We start from the raw sequence: 20,580 nt of genomic DNA on the forward strand, positions 1-20,580 counted from the left end.
GGCAATACCGAGTCCACGGTTGTGGCCACATCATCTTCGTCATAACCTGTGTGAAATAAATTTAAAATCAAATCCAATGGAGTAGGCGACGTCGGTGAACCCCCTGGATCCTCTCCGTCCCCGTCGGCATCCTCGTCGTTCGAATCCAGAAGAGCCCAGAATCGGCTGCCGACGCCTGCCCGGTCCGCCGCCATGGGGCGACGCGCCTCGGTGGTCGCCTCCACGGTCGCCCGGGGAGTCGCCATCATTCCGACGTCGATGGGCAGGTCCCACACATACATCATAGTAATTGTCATTGGCAGTGGAATTCTTAGTTTCACTCGACCATGCCCAAAGGGTCCACAATATTGACAATTTTTACATGCTCATACGTGTTTCAATTGTTTTTCTTTTGGAGAAATTCATCCAGTATCTTTTAGTACCCTTTTCCCGTCTCGAGGAAGCACTACATAAACTGGTACCAAGATAGCCGAACCAGTATTCCATAGGGTTCATGACGTTGCATCCAATAACAAGTGAAATACCAAGATTTGCGCAGATTCTGTGTTAGTAGATATTCTTTTATGAGATTCATGCTAATTTTCAGGTCTTGCATAGCTTCGATCCAAAATCATAATAATTTCTACTGGAAAGAGGGTGTGTGATGAGGTGACCAAAGCTTATCAGGGTCTGTTGTGACGTTCGTTGCAACAGCTGTTGCGGAAATTCCACATGCATGGTTGCTTAGCAGACTGATTCTCTGCATAAAAATAGACTCTGTCATGCTTGCTTCCGTATTAGGAGAGGGAGAGGAGAATTTTTGGTGTTCATGTTGCATGTCAAGAATTCTCTCCTTGCCTTGTTGATAGTACTACTGTTGCATTAACTTTCAGGTAGATTGAAATTACATAAATTTATATACAATACTACTGTTTTAAGTTTTAGGTAAATGAGATTAAGCAAAATTATATATAATATTACTATTGCATTAGCATCGAAAATACTCCATGTAATGGCATCAAACCACATTCCACAATAAAAAAGACGGGCGCAGCAACGCGCCCCATCAGTAGGTACACATTCATTGTAGCTATTGTAGCTCCGAAGTTGGCTCGGGGTGTGTCTCGGTTCTGGCTCCACTACTGACGCGCGACGTGATTTTTTCCGGTAGCCGGGTGGAGTGTTCTATATTTGCAGCACTTGGGGCAAAACATGGGGTTACCCCGATTTTTATTGCAGCACCATATAGGGATAGGTCATACTATGTTGAAGCTGTATTTTTTTGGTCTAAATGCAAAAAAAGCTTCTTTCTGATAGCTGCTCTATTTTGCTTCATCCGTTGCAGATGCTCGAAGGCATAATTTCGCGATCAAGAAGCTGGCACGTAATTCACCGGCCGTGAAGGAGAAGCTGGCACAAAATAAGCAGTATGTATTCCCGAGGTGAAAACGTATAAACCAGGGAGGCGTGTTACAGCAGGATAGACGAGGCCACGTCTCCCGCCGTCCAGGGGGTGCGGAGGCCTTTGGGGCAGGCTGCAGCGCGCGCGCGCACACACGAGCCGCAACAACATGACGCAGGCGTGCTAGGATTAGATTGTGCTGAGGCAAGCCGGCAAAGGCAAACTTCCATTCGCTTCGGTAAAAAACGTCTTGCAGTAGACCGAAAGTAAATACTCCGCGTGCGAGGTGCCTAGTTTTCCGTGTAAAAAAATATCCATGGCGCCGTAGAAAGCGTCTTTGGCGCTCCACGAGCCTTTGTCCTCACTCCCTCCACTCTCACTGTCTGCCTGGGCCCACACCCACGAGGCACCTCATCAAAACAAAAACAATAGAAAAAGAAAACAAAAGGCGTAGGCACGTCGTCAAATCAATCTGACGGAGCCCCCTCTCTCTCCAACCCCCCTCCCTCTTACGGTACTTTTATCTTCTTCCTCCTCCGCCCCGCCGTGGCTCTGGATCTGGTGACCTAGCTAGATAGCTACCCATGGCGAGCGGCCATGCCTCGCTCCACTGAAGCCTCCTTGCTTCGAGCTACTCCACGCCTCAGTAATTCAACTTCTCTGCCGTGTTCCCCTTGCGTGGATCGATCTACTTCCGGCCGGGCGCGCAGCGCAGGACGCGAGGGCTTGGTCTTGGTCTTGCCGCTGCTGCTTCCTCTGGGCTCCAGATCTCCCGCTCGTTGATGGCCGGCCGGTGAGTCCATAGAAACTCCAATCGCTCCAGCTTGAAATTTCATTTTTTTTTTCATTTCAGACGTCCATGGATGGGTAGATCTGCTAGTAAGTGCGTAAGTACGAGTCAGTCACCGCGGTGGCTGCCAGCAATTCTCTGTGACTATCGCAACCCTACCCATCAGCTAGCTAGCTATAACGTGATGAATTGCTTGCGAAGAGCCTGGTAGTGACGATGGCGGCGCCGTGACCGGGCAGGCCAACTGATGAACTGAGCACAGGAGGAGTATCTTCGAAGCACTGTATACGGAATTACTTGTCGCAGAAATAGATGTATCTAGACATATTCTAGTTCTAGATACATTCATATCCGAGACAACTAATTCCGAACGGAGGGAGTAGTACCGAGCGATTAGTAAGCGGCCGCCCAGCCTTGAACTCCCAAGAAACATTTTCCAACTAGACTAGTAGTAGTGATTAGAAACCACTAGTAATATAAATGCCACTTCCGAGCTGGGTTTAGAGTGTTTCTGTCACAGAGCACCCGGACTGACGGACTCTGGTGTGGGAGAAAAGGAGATGGCACCGGCCGCGCTGTGGCTTCCCAGATCTAGACGCCGACCAAGTGGGTGGGCCTCACGCATGAGCCACCGCGTTCTTTCATTTTCCCCCTTTCCAATTTGGAAAGAACGGGCGGTGCACCAGTTCCTCTGGTGTATGCGACCCCCCCCCCCCCCCCCCCCCCCCCCCCCGCTGCCTAGGCCTAAGCTAGCTGTCCATGCTCAAGACAGGCCTATTTCAGGGGCACACTACTGGAGTTGTACTAATAATCTCTTTCCATTTTCAGTACTACCACCAACGACCCTGCGATCCAGCCGTGTACTAGGTGCACGTTGGATGGGCGGCACATTATTTCATTTTATTTTATTTTATTAGGTGTGAGTCACCCCTCTTTTTCTAATGTACAGATACAGGCGCTATATACGCAAATCGTAGTCGATGAAAACGTCTTTTTCCATTAAACATCCATCGTTGAAAGGCATGAAATAATTCAGAAGAATACAAACATCGATGTCAAGTTTGCAACTTAAAACTCTGATGGCTCCTGTCCTTTTAACCATCTAACCATATATTGGTTCGTTCACGTCCGCACGCGCGGTCTTCCTTTTGCGTCGTCGATATTAGCCGGACGGGGCTTTCCATTTTTTACTCAAGATTATGAAGACCCCATTGTTGGAATTATGTGTCCTACAACTATATTCAAATTACTTGGAATTATTAATATCCGGAATACCTCATTGTGAAATTACAAATGTGATTTCAACACCCATTGCAACGCACGAGGCCTTTTGCTAATAATAATAAATATGATAATAATAATAATATAATACTCTTCCCATTCCTAAATATAAGTCTTTTTAGAGATTTCAACACAGAATACATACGAAGCAAAATGAGTGAATCTACACACTAAAATATGTCCATATACATCCGTTATGTGACTATAAATTAAGAAATATCTAAAAAGACTTATATTTAGAAACATAGGGAGTATAAAGCAAAAGCTTGCTGATTGTTAGGTTCATATAGGTTGGCTAGTATTACTACAAATGCCTCACGCAACTGCCTCCTCCCCCAAAAGTCCAGGGTTTCTTTGTGTCCCGCCGGCGTCGCCACCGACCTGCCTCGTCTTTGATAGCCTTAGGGTCATGGCGGCACGGTGGATCCTGGCCCTTAGCGGGAGGGCTCTGTGTTTTAGATGTTTCTTTGAGTTTTCTTAGGGTTTGTGTCCTACTCAAAAAGACGAGACGACGGCGACTCCCTGAAGATGGAATAAGATTCTCCTTGTCTAACCTCTCATACCGGTGGTGCGTCTAGTATCGTCGGTGCGCGCGTGGAGATGCGTCTCCGACGGATTCTGTCCTTGGTAGATTTGCCCGGATCTGATCGTAGTTCGTCTATATTCATGTGTCTTCAAATTGGATCCTTTCGATCTATCTACGCTTCTCTTCAACGTCGGCAGTTGCTGTTCTGGTGCGCTGGTCTTATGAGGCCTTAACACGACAATTTCCCGACTGTCTATTATAACAAGTTTTGTCCGGCTCCGGTGAGGGAGAAGCGATGACGGCGGCACGCTTTCGGCTTGCTTCAGTGCTTGTAGTCGTCACTAGGTGGTCTACAGGTCTGGATGTAATTTTTATTATTTCTAGTGTTCATTGTATTGCCATGATTAAAGATGAATAGATCATAAGTTTTCTTGTAAACATATATAATATAATAATATTTATTAATATTAATAATATAATTATATAATAATAATCACAATAATATGAATAATAATAATCGCACGTTTTTCTCCTCCCATTTGCCATCTACTAGTACAGTACTAGGAGTTTCTAGAAAAAAACTATAGGTTAATAAGTTATCTTTCCTCAAAAAAAAAAAAATCTCTCCTCGTGCATGCCGTGAGGATCTTCTTCCCCCTCCGATCCATCACATTTTCCCTAGCTCTTCCTTTCTCCCAAACCAGATCTTTGCTGGCGTGGTTTCAAGGCCCATCGAAGCTCGGGCAGCCGCGCGCGCGCTCTACGTCGATGATGAAGGCGGTAACGGCGACCAAAACCTTTCTTCGTAATTGGATTTCCTGTTCCATGGTTTGGATCAACTGCCGGCCGGCCAGCCGGCCGCCCGATACGAATTCAGCTTTCTTCTACCCCTGATTTCGATCCTTGTTTCTGTGGTATGGGATTAATCAGATCTCAATCCCCTCGTTCCTTCAAATCAAATTTATTCAACAAGGGTAGAGTCGCCTCCAAGTTTGGTCCCTATTCTCAAATTTGATTTGCTCATGCATGCCTGCAGGATCTCCTCGTCGCCGGCTGGCTGTATGCACCGTATCTGATCCTTCCTCTTTGTCCATGTGTTGAAACCAAACACGGTTCGATCTGAGCGGATGATCAACTTCTCCCTATGCCAGGTAAAGTCTTGCACTCCTGATGAAGTTTCAACCTTACCACCAAGATGCAAATTTTCTGCTCCTTTTTTCACCTAATTAGAACGAACTGCATATGCGTTATGAAGGTGTGCTTAATTATATGATGAAGTCTTGCGAGAGTCGGGAATTATTTTTCGGTTCAGTTCTTTTTATTCCTGTTCTTCTGACGTTGGATTGGTTCTGAATGTTTTTTCATACTGAAAGGAAGTTTCGTTATGTGGCTATAAATTAATTTGGGAATGAAACGGGAAGTATGAAATCATCTTCTTCCTAACATCCCAGGCTCTCTAGTGAGAATTCCTGATGTCTGACTGCCCGTTCTTTCCGTATTTGTAGACCGATTCAGGATTTACATGTCGATCATCGTTTCTGGAGTGATGGATCTTCTGCAAATTGATCTGTGAAAGCCTTGAAGAAACAAAGAAACAAAACATTCTAATCCCCCGACTTAGTTAGGCAACAATAACATAGCAAGAACTTGAAATAAAACACATTCATTTGGGAGCCCATATCACACGAATTACATTTCAATTGACATAGGAAATGAAAAGGAAAAGGAAAAAAAGTTGTTACAATGTGTGAAGATTATCAAATTCACAATATTGACGCCCTTCCCTCCCCACATGACTACCGCAAAAATTATCTGACACGAGGCATTGCCATGTTTAATTGGACGCAAACAGAAGCACCGACACCAGTTACTTTGCGGCGATAGGTCGACAGAACGAACTAGACAGGAAGGGAGGAAAGAAATGAAGATGGAGCTTGTTGCGCCAGCCCTCAAAGGGGAGGATGGGAACTGACCATGCGGCGGAGGAAGGGGAGAGAGAGGGATATAAATTAAAGTGATTAGAAGAGTAATTACGCAATCAGTATAGACTTGCAGAGGCCCATTTTTTAAGAAAAAACAGCGAGGACTAGCCCTTGGTTGCCAACTGAGCGACTCTCGGCGATCAACTTAATTCCTAAGGGTTTGGATTATATGTTGATGGATGGCCGAGGTCGTGTGGTTCTGACAAACTTGTTATTTTTAGAAAACAACCTGTTAAAATACTACCATATCTAAAAATTGCTTCCTTTTTTTGCCCACTAGCTCTAAAATATTATGTCTTTCATCCCATTTATCAAAATCTCCCTGTCCCTATGGCTTGGCCACTTGTCAAACCCATACGTCAACTAATTGAAGCCACATCACAAAATCTAAATAATAACAAGACTTCACTCTCTTTAAGCAATAATCTAGCGACGCATTTGGCATCCCTCCACGAGTCGGGCTTCAGCTTCTGGGAATACGCCACTACCTCCTCCTGCCCTTGACGACATTATCTTTTTAAAATCGCCATCAAGGCACTTAATTAATTCATAGGCAGGTTAACATCTAATTACATGGGATTACACCATCAATACTTGAATCAATATCCAGCATAAGTGTTGTCTTGGTGCACACACGTGCATACAATTGACATTCCTAGCAAAACAAAAAGTAAAACCCCGGAAGTTTGAGAGATATCCCCTCATCTTTTTGAAAATCTGACCGCATGCAGAGCGATCCTCACCTTTCATCCACATAGAGTACAAGACTTGACAATCCGTCTAGAGCACAATGTACTGAAAGTCTTTCTCCATAGCCATAATCACTCCTTCATGGCATGCCAGTGTCCCAATGATGAGCGGTTCAGAGATTGCATTATATTTAACATACATCGCCTGGATAAGACCCATCATGTTCTCGAGCAATCACCCCAGCTCCTGCTATACCTCGACTTGATTTTTGAAATTGCTATTAAATTTTATTTACTAAAATATTGTAAGCCACCTTCAATTAAATTTTGTTACAAATAATTCTAAGGAATTTATAAGGGTAAATTACAATTTAGATTGTAATTCTACTATATACTGTACTCTCGCCGTTTTAGTTTACTAGGTCCATCTAAAAAATCACTGTACCCAAAAAAGACCTAATCAAGTGCTGGACCACGTATTAATGCAGTATGCTTCGTCATGGCTCTTTTCCTGCATTTGTTGGTTCTAAATTAAGAACCAAAATTTGACAAATACCAATGTGGCTCTAATTAATGATTGCGTAAACCCAAGGCACGGGGGCTTACAAACTAAAAACTCAGATATTTTGAGATGGGTCTAACAAACTGGACGGGAGGGACTATTAGGCAGTAACATTATGCTTGGAGTTGAAGTTTCATGTCTTTTGAGATTAATAATAAGAATCCATACATTTATTGTTCCAACACTTGAATGTGGTAAACACATGAAATATGTCAAAGTAGAGGGTAAAGAGGAAGAAAAAGCAAATCAGAGTATCTTGGACACTTCGGCACAAATTAGTAGAAATAGTAGAATTTATTCTGAAAAGGGAGAATCATGTTAACACCACGGAGCTCTGTGGGTGAATTCATTTGTATCTGTATATAGGAGATTCAGCCAGCAAAAGTTACACATGGTCCACAATCTCTTGTGATTAACGAGTTGCGTATGTCCTACATAGTGCACCCAATCTTCGGGATATTTTAGAACTTAGCCCGGGCACACATGCCTCACATTTTAACTCATTCTATGCTTCTCATCATTTCGTTGTTTGGTCACTCTTGCAGGTTCTAGGCCAGCTACCAAGCATCATCTGCTCGGGATATTTTGTTTACTCTGACATCCCGTAACTCTGTTGAATTACTCTCCTATATATCGTCATGTATAGATGGTGCGTTCCTTTTACAGCGAGCTGTACGTGTTGCACAACACATCTTATCTATTCTACAGTTGCAGAGTTGCCTAGGATTATGTTCTCAGCATTTCGTTCTTTGGTCACTTGTGCAGGTTCTGGGTCAGCCACCAAGATTCCTCTGTTCTGCATATTTTGTTTCGTCTGACATCCAACAAGTCTGGAAGCGATCTCTTTATAGCGTCACATATAACTGGCACGCTTCTTTTGAAGTCTCGTGCATTTACTTGGAGCTCATTGACACCGGTTAGTCTGAAGTGCATCGGCTATAAACATGGGTATTTTCGATTATTTTAAATTTATTTCATCAGGACATACATTTCCATGAAAAGAAAATCATCCCATCTGCATCAACATTGATGTTGTAGTGAGACCGAGAGAAGCCGAAGAAAACTTGCCAAGTCCTTTTTCCCATTCTCCCGCGCAACCCATCCCTATGGCGGCTCCAGGACTGAAATCCTAGTTCACCCCCCTCCTCTTGCGCTTGAGTCTTGTTTTGTCCCCATTGGCTAGAGGTTGGACAGGGCGAGGCATGTCACATGTGGTGATGGTGGCGTGCGACAATGGTGACGCCGACGAGGCGCACCATGGGAACAGTGGAGACAGGCGATGCCGGAGACGCGTGGGTGGCGGTTGGCGCTATGTGGTGGTGACGACAATGGTGTAGGTGCCAAAGTGCGCATGGTGGGCGGTGGGGTGCCAGGGGCACGGTGGCGGTAGGCGGTGCCAGAGTCACATGGGTAGCATGCGATGGTGATAGCGGCACATGGCGGTGGTGGTGAGATGCATAGGGTGGACGGTGGGGCGCACCAAGGCATGATGGTGGTGGGTGGTGGCGATTGGCGCTATGTGGTGGTGACGACAATGGTATAGGTGCCAAAGTGCACATGGTGGGCGGTGGGGTGCCAGGGGCACGGTGGCGGTAGGCGGTGCCAAAGTCACGTGGGTGGCATGTGATGGTGATAGTGGCACATGGCGGTGGCGGTGAGATGCATAGGGTGGACGGTGGGGCGCACCAGGGCACGATGGTGGTGGGTGGTGGTGATTGGCCAGTCACACGGGTGGCGTCGGTGGACCAGATGCACGGTGGTGTTAAGGGGTGTGCTCGCGGCGGACGTGTCGGTCTACTTGTTAAGCTCCGACGACGATAAAAAGCGCGAGGATCGCGGCGACAATGGAAGATTCAGAGGAAGAGGATGCGTCAGCGAAGGAAGATGCAGAGGAGGCCGCTGGTGGTGGCGAGTGGTGTGCCCGCGGTGGATGTTGTGTCGGTCGATTTGTCGAGCTCCGACAACGACAAATAGCACGAGGATCATGGCGGCAATGGGAGATTCGGAGGAAGAGGATGTGTCGGGGAAGGAAGATGAGGAGGAGGCCGATGGTACCGACGAGGTATGCATCCCCTCGTGGGAGGAGGCGGAAAGGGAGTATGAGTGGGCGCTACCCAAGGAGGAGCACCGGGGTGGGATGGCTCATCGCGCACGTCGTGTTGGAAAGGTCCATCGGCGACGAGCGTGAGATAGTCGAGAATCACCATGACAGCGAGAACAAGAGCTGCTCTTTTAGCGCCGATGACTTGAAGGTACCATGGTGGAGCATCCATGATGCCGATGAGTCGCTCGGGGAAGGCGTATTTGATCTACCTCTCTTCCGATAAGGACAAACACGTTTATCCCGTTTTTAGCTCTAAATCTACTTCCTCCGTCACGGTTTAGAAGGCGCGCTTGAAAATTCTCTGGGACCTAGGTGGTTATCTATTGGTTGTGGGATGGGCTAAAAAATATCATTCACATTACGCATGCATATAGAAATAGTATATTGGAGTACTAATTAGCTACTAGAAGTAAATGCAATGCGCCCTAAACCTTGTCTATTGTGAAAACGCACGCAAATTTAACTGTGCCTTCTAAACTGTGACAGAGGAATTAGGTTGTAGTTAGTTTAAGTACTTGGATATTTAATGTGCACCCTAAAATCTAGCGTAGCGGCATAGGTAGAAATCTAGTTTGGTGCTCGAGAGACCTCAAATCTGACCACACAACTACTCCCTCTGTTCCGAATTACTTGTCGCAGGTATAGATGTATCTAGATATATTTTAGTTCTAGATACATCCATTTCTGCGACGAGTAATATGAAATTACTTGTCGCAGGTATGGATGTATCTAGATATATTTTAATTCTAGATACATCCATTTCTGCTACGAGTAATATGGAACAGAGGGAGTATGAAGTAGCTGTAGTAATGGACTTTTGTTTGCTGTGACAGAAGTTGCAGAAAGTAAAAAACCATGCAAGTGATAAGCTCTTAAGATGTCGGCAACACCTAATGTTTGCATTGCACTCATCATTCAATGTCTGTTAACACCCAAGTAGTAAAATAAATTTGATCAGCTAGCAGTAGCACACTTCGTCTACCACACACACAGTGAGTCTCACAAACACAGTGGCTCATTAATGAGTACAAGTGGGACACCACAAATGTTGAAGGCACTAGTCGCAATCTCCAAGAAAGCACTATTCGCATTGCTCTTGCCCACGCAAACAGATAGTACTACCACTCCAGTCTTGCCGCAGAACCCACTCAAACTTCCCTGACATCAACCTCGGGATCCGAGCAAGAACCACCATGTTTCATCATTGTCATGAGTGCATCAATGACATAGTCTGAGTCATAGTTGATCAAGTGAAGCAATTGATCAGTACCAGTTCCCGCGAGCCTTGTCATGGAGGCTGGGTAGTTGGGAACCAGGTTGCCATCCTCATCTTGCTCATAAACAATGTAGTTTTTGATGCGATTATGTCCTTCCTTTGCTGACAAGGCATTGACTGAACCATTCATCTGATGCACTGCTTTAATCAGTTTGTCATTCCATCCGTGCACCTCATAGTACTTGTACAGCAGGGCAACATATAAAGCAAGGAATGATCTGCCCATGCTAGACCAATCATGTAAGTGATCGTTCAACTCTTCATGAAGCGGGACTGCATCCCCATTCTTGAAGTTCTGCTCCGCAAACTGCAAGAACACCCCTGAACGTTGACACTCCCCAAATAATATCATAAATGTCTGCAGCACTCTAACTCTATCATATATCCAATCTCCAATACTAGTGCTGTTCTCTGGAGTGAATATTTTCAAGTGACAATTGGTGGGGGTGAAAGCAAGGAGGCATTCCAGTAAGTTCAGAGTTATCCCTTTACCAAGAGTTATCCCCACTTGCTTCGTGTATCCACTGTCCCAACTTAGCTTATTCCCTTCCAGATCAAAGGGAAGGTTTACATCCTTAAAGTAAAACCATCCACCCGGATTTTCCTTGGTTGGAACAACATAGAATGCGATCAGATAACCGTCACTTTGGCGAAATAGAAGCCACAGCACAACCTTACTGTCCAGCTCAATCTCCACCATGTTGTATGTTTCCTGCAATTCACATTTGCACATCATTTCAACTCCTAGCCACATGTAGGAAAAAGGATAAGAAAAAGAAGAAAAGAATCAGCGAATATTACATTTTCAGAAGGCTGCGTGACTGGAACTCCTTGAATGCTCATTGATCTCACTTTCTTAAAGAGCTTGCGTCTAGCATCCAGAACTTCCTTCAAACCATCATAGTTACTCTGAATGGCGCCACGCTCGTCAATGCTTTGAATATTGCCATCCTGGTCAGTCTTCAGTCTCCATATTACGCTCTTAACATCCTGCAGCAAAGAGGAAGCAACAAGCATTAGTTTCTAAAAATCATTTGCTATGCTTTATCAACTTGCGGACAGAACTCAAGGTCATAAATATATTGCAGTCTAGCATTTGCCTCTATATATATCCAAAATTCTGAACCTACAGTTAATATGACAACTCTGATACTGCTTGTCAAGTCACAAGATAATGAATTAAAGTGTTGCACTGTTATCTGCTGGTAGGTATAACACATATGCCCAAACATATCGCTTCTACTCCTGCTTTTGCACTTAAGGTGAACAGATTGCACATATGATTCATAAACCAAAGCATACTGCTTCTACTCTACTTATGCACCGAAAAGTTACAGATTGCACAAAGAACTCTTTCATGAAGAATATTACAGCTTGCATTTCATGACAATGAAAAGGGGCAAATGATATTTTGCATGTTTGTTCTCACATTAAGTTATGCAAAAATTAAAATATACGAATGTGTTGTTCATAGTGGTTAAGTTCAACGAATATGTAGTATTCCTGTTAATTCTTAGTTAACTTACAGACCTGTGAGAGGCTGTGTATATTAGTTTAAATATATAATTCTAATGATGTCAGAAAGCTGTGAGGCAGTGGTCATCTAACGAGCAGCTGTAAATTAACTTTCTCTTTTGAAAGCCACAACCACAATTAGTTAGCAGCATGTCAAATTGAAAAAAAAAAACAAGTGAGAGAGAAGAATGCTTGTGGTCGTCCAACACACGGATTAAGTGATATTTGGCAAGACAGATTTCTTTAGGAATTAGTTCAAATTCGAACAAACATAACTGAGCATTAGAACCCAAATTTCACCCATTCAAACAAGCCCTGAGTGCAGTACCTGTATGCTGAAAGATTCTATTCACTGCTGGCATAGTCTGAATAATTAAGCAATGAAATTGCAAAACACCATACAATTTCAATAGCAACAAGTGAATGATCTAGTGGAAGGATGTGTTTGGTTTGAGCCCCAACTAGCCCACCAAAATTTTGGCATGACCAAGACAAGGGCATGACTGAAAATTCGGCAACTCCTTGTTGTTTGGATTATAGCAACTAGTTGATACCCCGCGCGTTGCAGCGGGATATTTTGTTAGAAATCTTTTGAATGTGTATCAAAGAAAAAAGGCAATGATTGAACAAAGTGGCATGATATCAGGCGAGGTGTTTCGTGAAAACATTTTAAACTCTCATGTTCCATGAAATTGTGAGAATTAAATGGCATAACTCAAATTTGATACAGAGCAGGTGGAGAATTTGCAATATACTGTTACCACAGTATGGTTCTGATATTATCTTGGAAAATTATGCCAAGTGAAAAAAGTTAAATTGATTTGAAAATCATACACTAAAAATTAATGTACACACATACGGAAGTACAGAGTTGAAAGCACAATCCATACAATGCAAAGAAGTAACTTAAGGGTTGCATAGTTGAATCGAAAGTGCTGTACACACGATGTTGATGGACAATTTGTGCACGACTTGCTTAAAAGCCACACAGATTAAAGAAATGAGGCAATCCAATGGTCTAGATGACATGTCGTGTCGGAATCGTGCAAAAATCTGTCATGTGCATAGCACTACTCTTGTTGAATAGAATCTGGAGTCTGTAGCATTTGTTTCATTGCGATTTACGCAAATATTAGTTGTAGCAGAAAGTAGCATTATATGATATCCGCCCAGAGTACAAAAGAAACATGCTTAGTTGAAGCATTGGTCTGAATATTTCTGCAATTTCATCTCAGATTAGTTTTTTTGAAAAACAACTTGACTGGAGATCAGATAAACAATCATTAATAGTAGTACTCCCTTCTCTGAAACAAATTTAACTGCATGCTAGTATATAACGGCCTATGTATCCATCTCTTGTGGGAAAAGAATTCTGTTATACCAAATCCAAAAATTGCTAAACACTGTCCCACCACGAACAAAGCAGGAATGCACTTACCTGTCCATAGTACAACCTAAAACATAGTTCCAAAAAATATAGAGGGAGTTCAGGGTAGCAACAAATTAAAGGCAGAGTGGAGAAACTGAATCCTCATGGGAACCAAATGACATCTACTGTTGTTGGCAACATAGGCATCCATGATCCATGGTGATGGAGTCTCCAGCCAAGCTTCTTCATAACAATCATGGCGAAGGCTGGATGGAAAGTAAAGTCAATCAAATCTGCGGCCTCCTCTTACGGCAATAGTTAGCCAAAACACGCAGCGGTGAAAACTGTCATATGGCGAGGAGTGGCCGCGCAACTGGATGAAGGGGTAGCCTGATTGAACCGAAAGAAGACAGAGGATTTATGAGGATCGATGAAGCCCAAGGGAGAGGAACTGAGGGGTCTCGTTGGGAGAGCAATTGCCCAGCGCGTCCTTTTCTGTTGCAAGATTTGATGGAAGAAGATGAAAAGAGAGGGGACTCAGCAGGCGCATGCATCCGGAGGGCTCGTGGCGGCGGCTGGCTGTGCGCCTGCGCCAAAGAAGTAGGCAATCGGGGAGATTTGTTTTTTTCTTTCACAGGATATCCTTTGTTTCCCCATGGGCTTCGAATATCTAAGACGGACGTACAATCCATTTAACACTTGGCCCAGCCCAACTCCCTCGTTTGCTTCTCATTTAGCCCAGTTTGAGGGTCGTCTTCAACCTTCTGCACATGCACGAACAAACATAGACGCACAACTACTATGAATACCTATCATATTGGACAATTTAGGCCACGGATTGCGTTAACTTCAAACATAAAATTTGTTATCCTATTAGTCACGAACCCATTCCACCAGAATGCAGAGGATATTGTACAGTAACAAAGGAGATCGAGAAAAGGAGCTTGGCCATAGGGAATGACCGGTCGCACTATCAAGGAACCACCAGAGGGCCACAGTATCGAGGGAACCATGCAAGAGAGCGGAGGAGTCTATCTGGGGACACCATAGTCGGTGCGCTACCACGGCGAGCTAGATAGTCATAGATAAGCCACGGGGATGACCCGTCACAATTGATGAATGTTTGCGCTTTTGTATATCCAGTTCGTTTGGAGGAGAAAGAATGAAGGAGAAGGAACGAAACGTTATTTCACTTAGCGGTGGCAGCTCTCAGTAATTTGGGCCAACTCTTGATCAGACGACTGTAGACGACCGATCTATGATGCATCAATGGCTAGAACAATTCGGGTGACGTGGCTTCATGAGAAGGCAGGAAAATCATCTAGTGGGGTGCCCCTATTTAGATATAGAAGATTGCACCTACTATTTTTTTGGCAACATGTATTAGTTTTTGCTTAGTTTGATTCCTATTCAGCTATCATGTTGCGTTAACAAATGCAGAAACAAATGTTAAACAAAACTTAGTTAACTACAGTGTGGCAAAAGAAACTGAATGAACCTGTAAAAAGTGTGGATCTTTAACACCGATGTCACCATGCACCTAGTTCTACCTATCTCTGAAGACATAGTCGATTATAGGAAAAGTCACAGCTGATTATACGGAAACTGAGACAACTAAATTGACGTGGCTAAACAGGACTAGTTACACTTACATGGCTTCATACATGGAAACTGAACACGCGCTTAATGATCTATTCAAACTATTGCTGGATGAGATGTCACCGCTTATTGCTTCCGTCAACCGTCAACGTGAACTCATGTAGTTAATCTACCTCACTAATTGCTTCAGTGTTTCAGTACAGAATGAGGCCCCACATATGTGAAGCGGGCAAGCTGGTCTGCCAAATATTTGGCGAGTGCTTTAGCGCAAACGGTATGCCCAGGCATTGGCGAAAATTACATGGGAGCATGAGGACTTGCTTTGGCGAACCAAATTTTTGGCATCTATATGCAAGCAAAAGTCAAATCTCACGGACAAGTCACAAAATTGGTATGGCTAGTATTGGTAGTAACCAGACACCTGAAGTCTCACCAAAGATAAAATTTACTTTCAAAGTCAATTATATTAGCGTTGCAACAACTAGCAATCCCTTGCAAGTTCATAAATTCAGTTACTTTCTTGACTGTCCCTAAATACCAGACCGGTCAAATTCGTCAAAACCTGCTTTTTAAGCTAGACGCAGCACAAGCAAGTAGGTATTCGCCCAGATCTACTTTTCAAGTAAATATCCTAGCCGGATGTAGAAAATATCCTATCATTTCACCAGATCTAGAGATACGGAAGAATATTTGGAAGCCGAAGATGGCAGGGGGGATGGATTGGTAGATGCATACCGAAATGCTGGTCTGCTTGCAAGCAATCGACCGCCTCGAGGCCTCCTGAAAAGCCAAATCCTTTTTCTTCTGCACCGCATCCCCCGCCCCACTATTCTGGCTGCTATCAGATGGTCGACTGCTGCTACTGATAGTTGCCTTCGTCCCTCCGCGGCTGCTGGATTCGTTGACCGACGCTCCTCTTTTCTTCCCCCCCCCCACCTCCCCCCGGCTATGTGTAGCGCCGCGCCGCGCCTCCCACCGCCCCTTCCTCTTGTGCAAGCGACGAATCTGTGGAGAGAGTATAAGCGGAGGAGCACTTGCGGTGACTGTAAAGTCGACACTTTTCTACTGCCTGCCCGACTAATGCTTCTCAAGAGAGGATGGTTTAGGATATCTCCAAGGCCGGCCCTCAAAAGGTCCGCATACATTTGGACCCCCTTGTCCAAATGCGTTGTGCCATTCAATATGGCCCTGTATCGGTCAATCGAATGATTCAGACGTGTTTTCTTTCATAAACCGAAAACAAACATGGGGCTTTGGGGGCATCCGACCACTCCCAAGTCCACGTCTGACCGCTTTGGCCCACCCAAATCGTCCCCCTCGCCCGCGATTGCTTCCCACCTGTAACGGTTAGCGCCGCTCCAGAGCGTTAGTGCCGCATTCATGCTCGGCTAGAGTGTATGTAACCTCTCATTGTCGTCGGCATTGAAGCGGCATGTAGGTCGAGAGACAGTCGCCCGCGCTGCTTCCCGGTGCAGGCGACTGCTCCATGTTCAGACGACACAACGACTGGTCGTCCATTCGTCTGTCGCCCACAGTAATGACACAGTTGCCGATGCGTCTAGTCCGGCGCACCCGTCCGTCCCTGTCGCCCACCATTACTATATAAACTGCTTCTCCGGCCATAGCCATAGTCACCCGCCTATCCGTCTGCCGCCCACAGTAATGACACAGTTGCCGAGGCATCTAGTCCGGCGCCACCCGTCCGTCCCTGTCGCCCACCATTACTATATAAACTGCTTCCCCGGCCATAGCCATAGTCATCCGCCTCCAATCCCTTTCTCCTCTCCGCACCACTTCGACCATGACTTTCTCGCGCTCCAAAGCACTCTGGGATGGGCTGATGACGGACCAGAAGAAGATGACCGCCATTACTATCGACTGGCTGGCGGGCTGACAGCCGGAGGATGACGACGTCCCAATGGAGGACGACGAGCCGGCGCCACTCTCCTCGTCCGCACCACCCTCACCGGTGCATTGCACCATGACCATCGGCGAGGCCTGTGCCCATTACATTGACATGGTGAGGGAGGAGCGGGAGGACTAGTTCCGGGAGGCGCAGGTCGACGCCACCTACAACCTCCAGCTCCTCCAAGAGCACCAGCAGGTGGAGCAGCAGCTCAACGTCGGCAGGGTGATCGCACCGGATGTGAACGTGGCAGAGCAGGCGGTGCTGCTCGAGTCCTACAGCTCCGTTCGCCAGATCCACCTCGACCGATGGCGGGACCTCCATCGTCAGGCGAAACTGGAGGCCGCCTACAAGGGGTTCGACGAGGCACCGGACGAGGTGTGGGGCAAGACCGGCGAGGTGGAGGACATCGCCGGCTCTGCCCCGCCGCCACGATCACGAAGCCGACACGTCCGTGGGCGCCACTGGCAGCGAGGAAAAGTAGTGCACGGCATGTCGCCACCGCTCGGGTCCCAAAAAGGCCACCGCTCTCCCCTCTCATTGAAGCCAAGCTTGGTGGGTTCAACATCGCCGGTTGGTGAGCCGCTTGGCGGCGATGTGGAGGCGGATAACTTCACTTCTCGGGGCTTCGAAGGCGGAGCTGAAGAGCGCCGATGCGGAACTAAAGAAGGCGAAGCTTCAGTTCTTGGGGCTCATGGTCGGACAGGGGAAACAGACGCCGACGATAATAGATTAGGTTAATTAATTATACCTTCGGAGCCGAACGAGCAATACTTTTAGTTGAAGTATGTCCGAAATGTAATGAAATCCGGCATGTATGAAATCCAACATGTTTATATGAAATTCGGCCGTGTTTGAATGAATTTCGTCCGGTTAGTTTGAATTATTATCCAAATGTATGCAGACAGTGTTGGATGACGGCGTCTCGCATCCGTGTCTGTGGGCTGGTCCCCCTGTCCAGGGAAGGAAATTTACGGATCGCCGTTGGAGATTCCCTTAGAGGAATAATGATTTTAGCCCGGTTTTCCATGCTTAATCGAGCATTGGTTTTCAGATGTGTTTACCTGCATCAATTTAGCCGATCCGCATTTATAGCTGAGTTACTACATGCTATAAATCATGTTCTGCATATAGGTGGTTGTCTGCATTGCATCATGAAGTTATCTTCACTCGGGCTCTCCCTCTAGTGACCAGCCGCCGTTATCGGATCTTGTCGAAGGAGGTTGTCCCCTAGTTGCCACGCTGGAGCTCGCCGCTCGTCACAACGGAAGGTTCGATCCCAACCCCTCCTCCCTCTCGAGCGTCCCTCGTCGCCAGCCACGCCAATTTGTTGTGTTCTTATATATAATGGATAGATTGATTGAAATATAGTAGTAGAACATTGGCCGCCACCGGCAGAAGCTGATGAAATCTGTCATAGTGCAGTATCGAAGTTAATCCACCAGCAGAACATCCCGAAATCAGAGCCTGCCACATCCTTGAAATAGAAGGAAATTAGAGCCTGCTACAGTTTCATTAGTCATGCCACAGGCATATTAGTAGAACGCCCGTGCGTTGCTACAGGCTACAATGCATATAAATGATTCAAATAAATAATTAAGATTGTCTCTAAAGTTCAACCTCATTTCGCCCTCTTCTCTGGGCCTGTTTAGACATCAAACGGGTGTTCAACGCTCTTCCCAAAATCAAGGGGGGCAAGGCATGCGCCGCCCATGACACCTCCCAAGTTGAATGTCTTGCATTACCACCAAGCAAAAATTTGATGTTTGTTGTTGGGCATGCAACTCATATACCACCGTGTCCGTTATTAACTTCTAAAGCAACCAACCAATGCATTTACCCTTCTATTCTAACCAAAAAAATTGCATGACTTGATGAAAAAGAATATGAACCACCCGCTCATGCAATTTACGGCAAAGCCATCTCTAATGAAATGCAATTTGTCACATTTTCTAAAGTAGGGGAATTATTTCGCTTAGACAACCATAACTGAACAGACAAGCCCAATCCCCATCCCGCTCACTCTGAACCCTTACTCTTATCACAATATCCACTAACTCGTGTTCTAAGTGAGCTAGTGATCAACACCACAATAGCAAGCCATCAGCAAAAAACAAGGGCGGCAACCGCCTTCCTATCTTAGTGATAGTACCTCCTGGTTCCATACTGGACCCACCCTTCATCCCGGGCTATAGCACGTCGTCGTCACACTCATACATTGCTATGTAAAAATAAAGCTATGAACAGAAATTTTCGCCCAAAGCACTTAAGCGATAAACCTAAAACTACTTTTAGGTCACCAAATTTACCAATTATATGCTCCAATAAACCAAATGAAAGAGAGGGTATATCAAGTTGGAACCTTGAATACAAATTTATTCTCCTCACTTTATATCTAATATACCAAAAACTGCTTTTAGGTTACCAAATTTACCAATTTTATGATCCAATAAACCAAATGAATGAGAGGGCATATCAAGTTGGAACCTTGAGTTTCCCTTCAACAAAAGTTGGAGCCGTGAGCTAAATACGAGAACCTAAATAGATAACATTCGAGATGTTTGAGGTACTGGGAAAACCATCTAAAACCTAATAAAAAAGTCTAGCTGAAATATAAATATTTGATTATATTGCATGGATAAACCAGCATTGCCACCGGAGAAAACAATTATTGACACCAAATTGTTCTAATCAAGAATGTGTCTTGAACTTGACAGAATTGGTTTTCATGCATAGTGGCAAGTTTTCACTCTCACCCGCTTCTTATTGGAGCAAAAGGCCACAACCCAGTTCCTCCTGAAAAATGAGACCAAGGTGTGGCATTGATACGTTTTATAGCCCCAAACATTCGAGATGACAACGACATCATCGCCGAAGCACACCAACAGGGCAACAACGAGATATGCAAGAACTAAAAATAAAGTGCTAAAAGCATGGTTTACTAAGGATAACCGTTCATATACTGAAACATAGCTAAACAACAAGTAAATTCAAAACATGCTACCCCCGTGCTAGGAAAGAACTTCAGCATACAGAAATTTTATGCATGGAGCTTCAAGCTTCACAAAGCCAGCCGACGTGTTCTTTAGTTCTGCACCGGTTCATTGCCACCTTGGAATGGTAGCTTCCATCATCTTCCCTGCCACGAAGACCCGAAATTGGTCCAACTCTAGAGTGATGTCATGAACATAGCAACCGGTCCTTCTAATTCATACCTCTTGGCATAAAAACAAAATGGATTATCTCACTCAACTCCTAGAGGGATTCGAGTCATCATTGAAATCTGGAGGAAGAAGAAGATCGTAGACCAGCAGTCTGAGAAAGGAAATGGTCATGAGAAGAACAATAAAGATACTATTGTCACCTAAGCCGATTACATATTGGGGTAAAAAACCTGATTGGACGAAACATATAATTTTGTTAGGTTGGAAATCAGAAACATTGTGTCAATTTATGAAGGCCACAGAAAACATACTTGCTGATTCATTCGACAACATGAGAGCTCAAACTAAGTTGAAGTGGTTTCCTTTTAAAAAAATCCAGTATTGATCATGAATTGTTCAACAAAAATGAGAGTGCATGAATATACATTACTACAGT

This window comes from Triticum aestivum, chromosome 2A, assembly GCF_018294505.1.
Source record: "Triticum aestivum cultivar Chinese Spring chromosome 2A, IWGSC CS RefSeq v2.1, whole genome shotgun sequence".
Lineage (NCBI taxonomy): Eukaryota > Viridiplantae > Streptophyta > Magnoliopsida > Poales > Poaceae > Triticum > Triticum aestivum.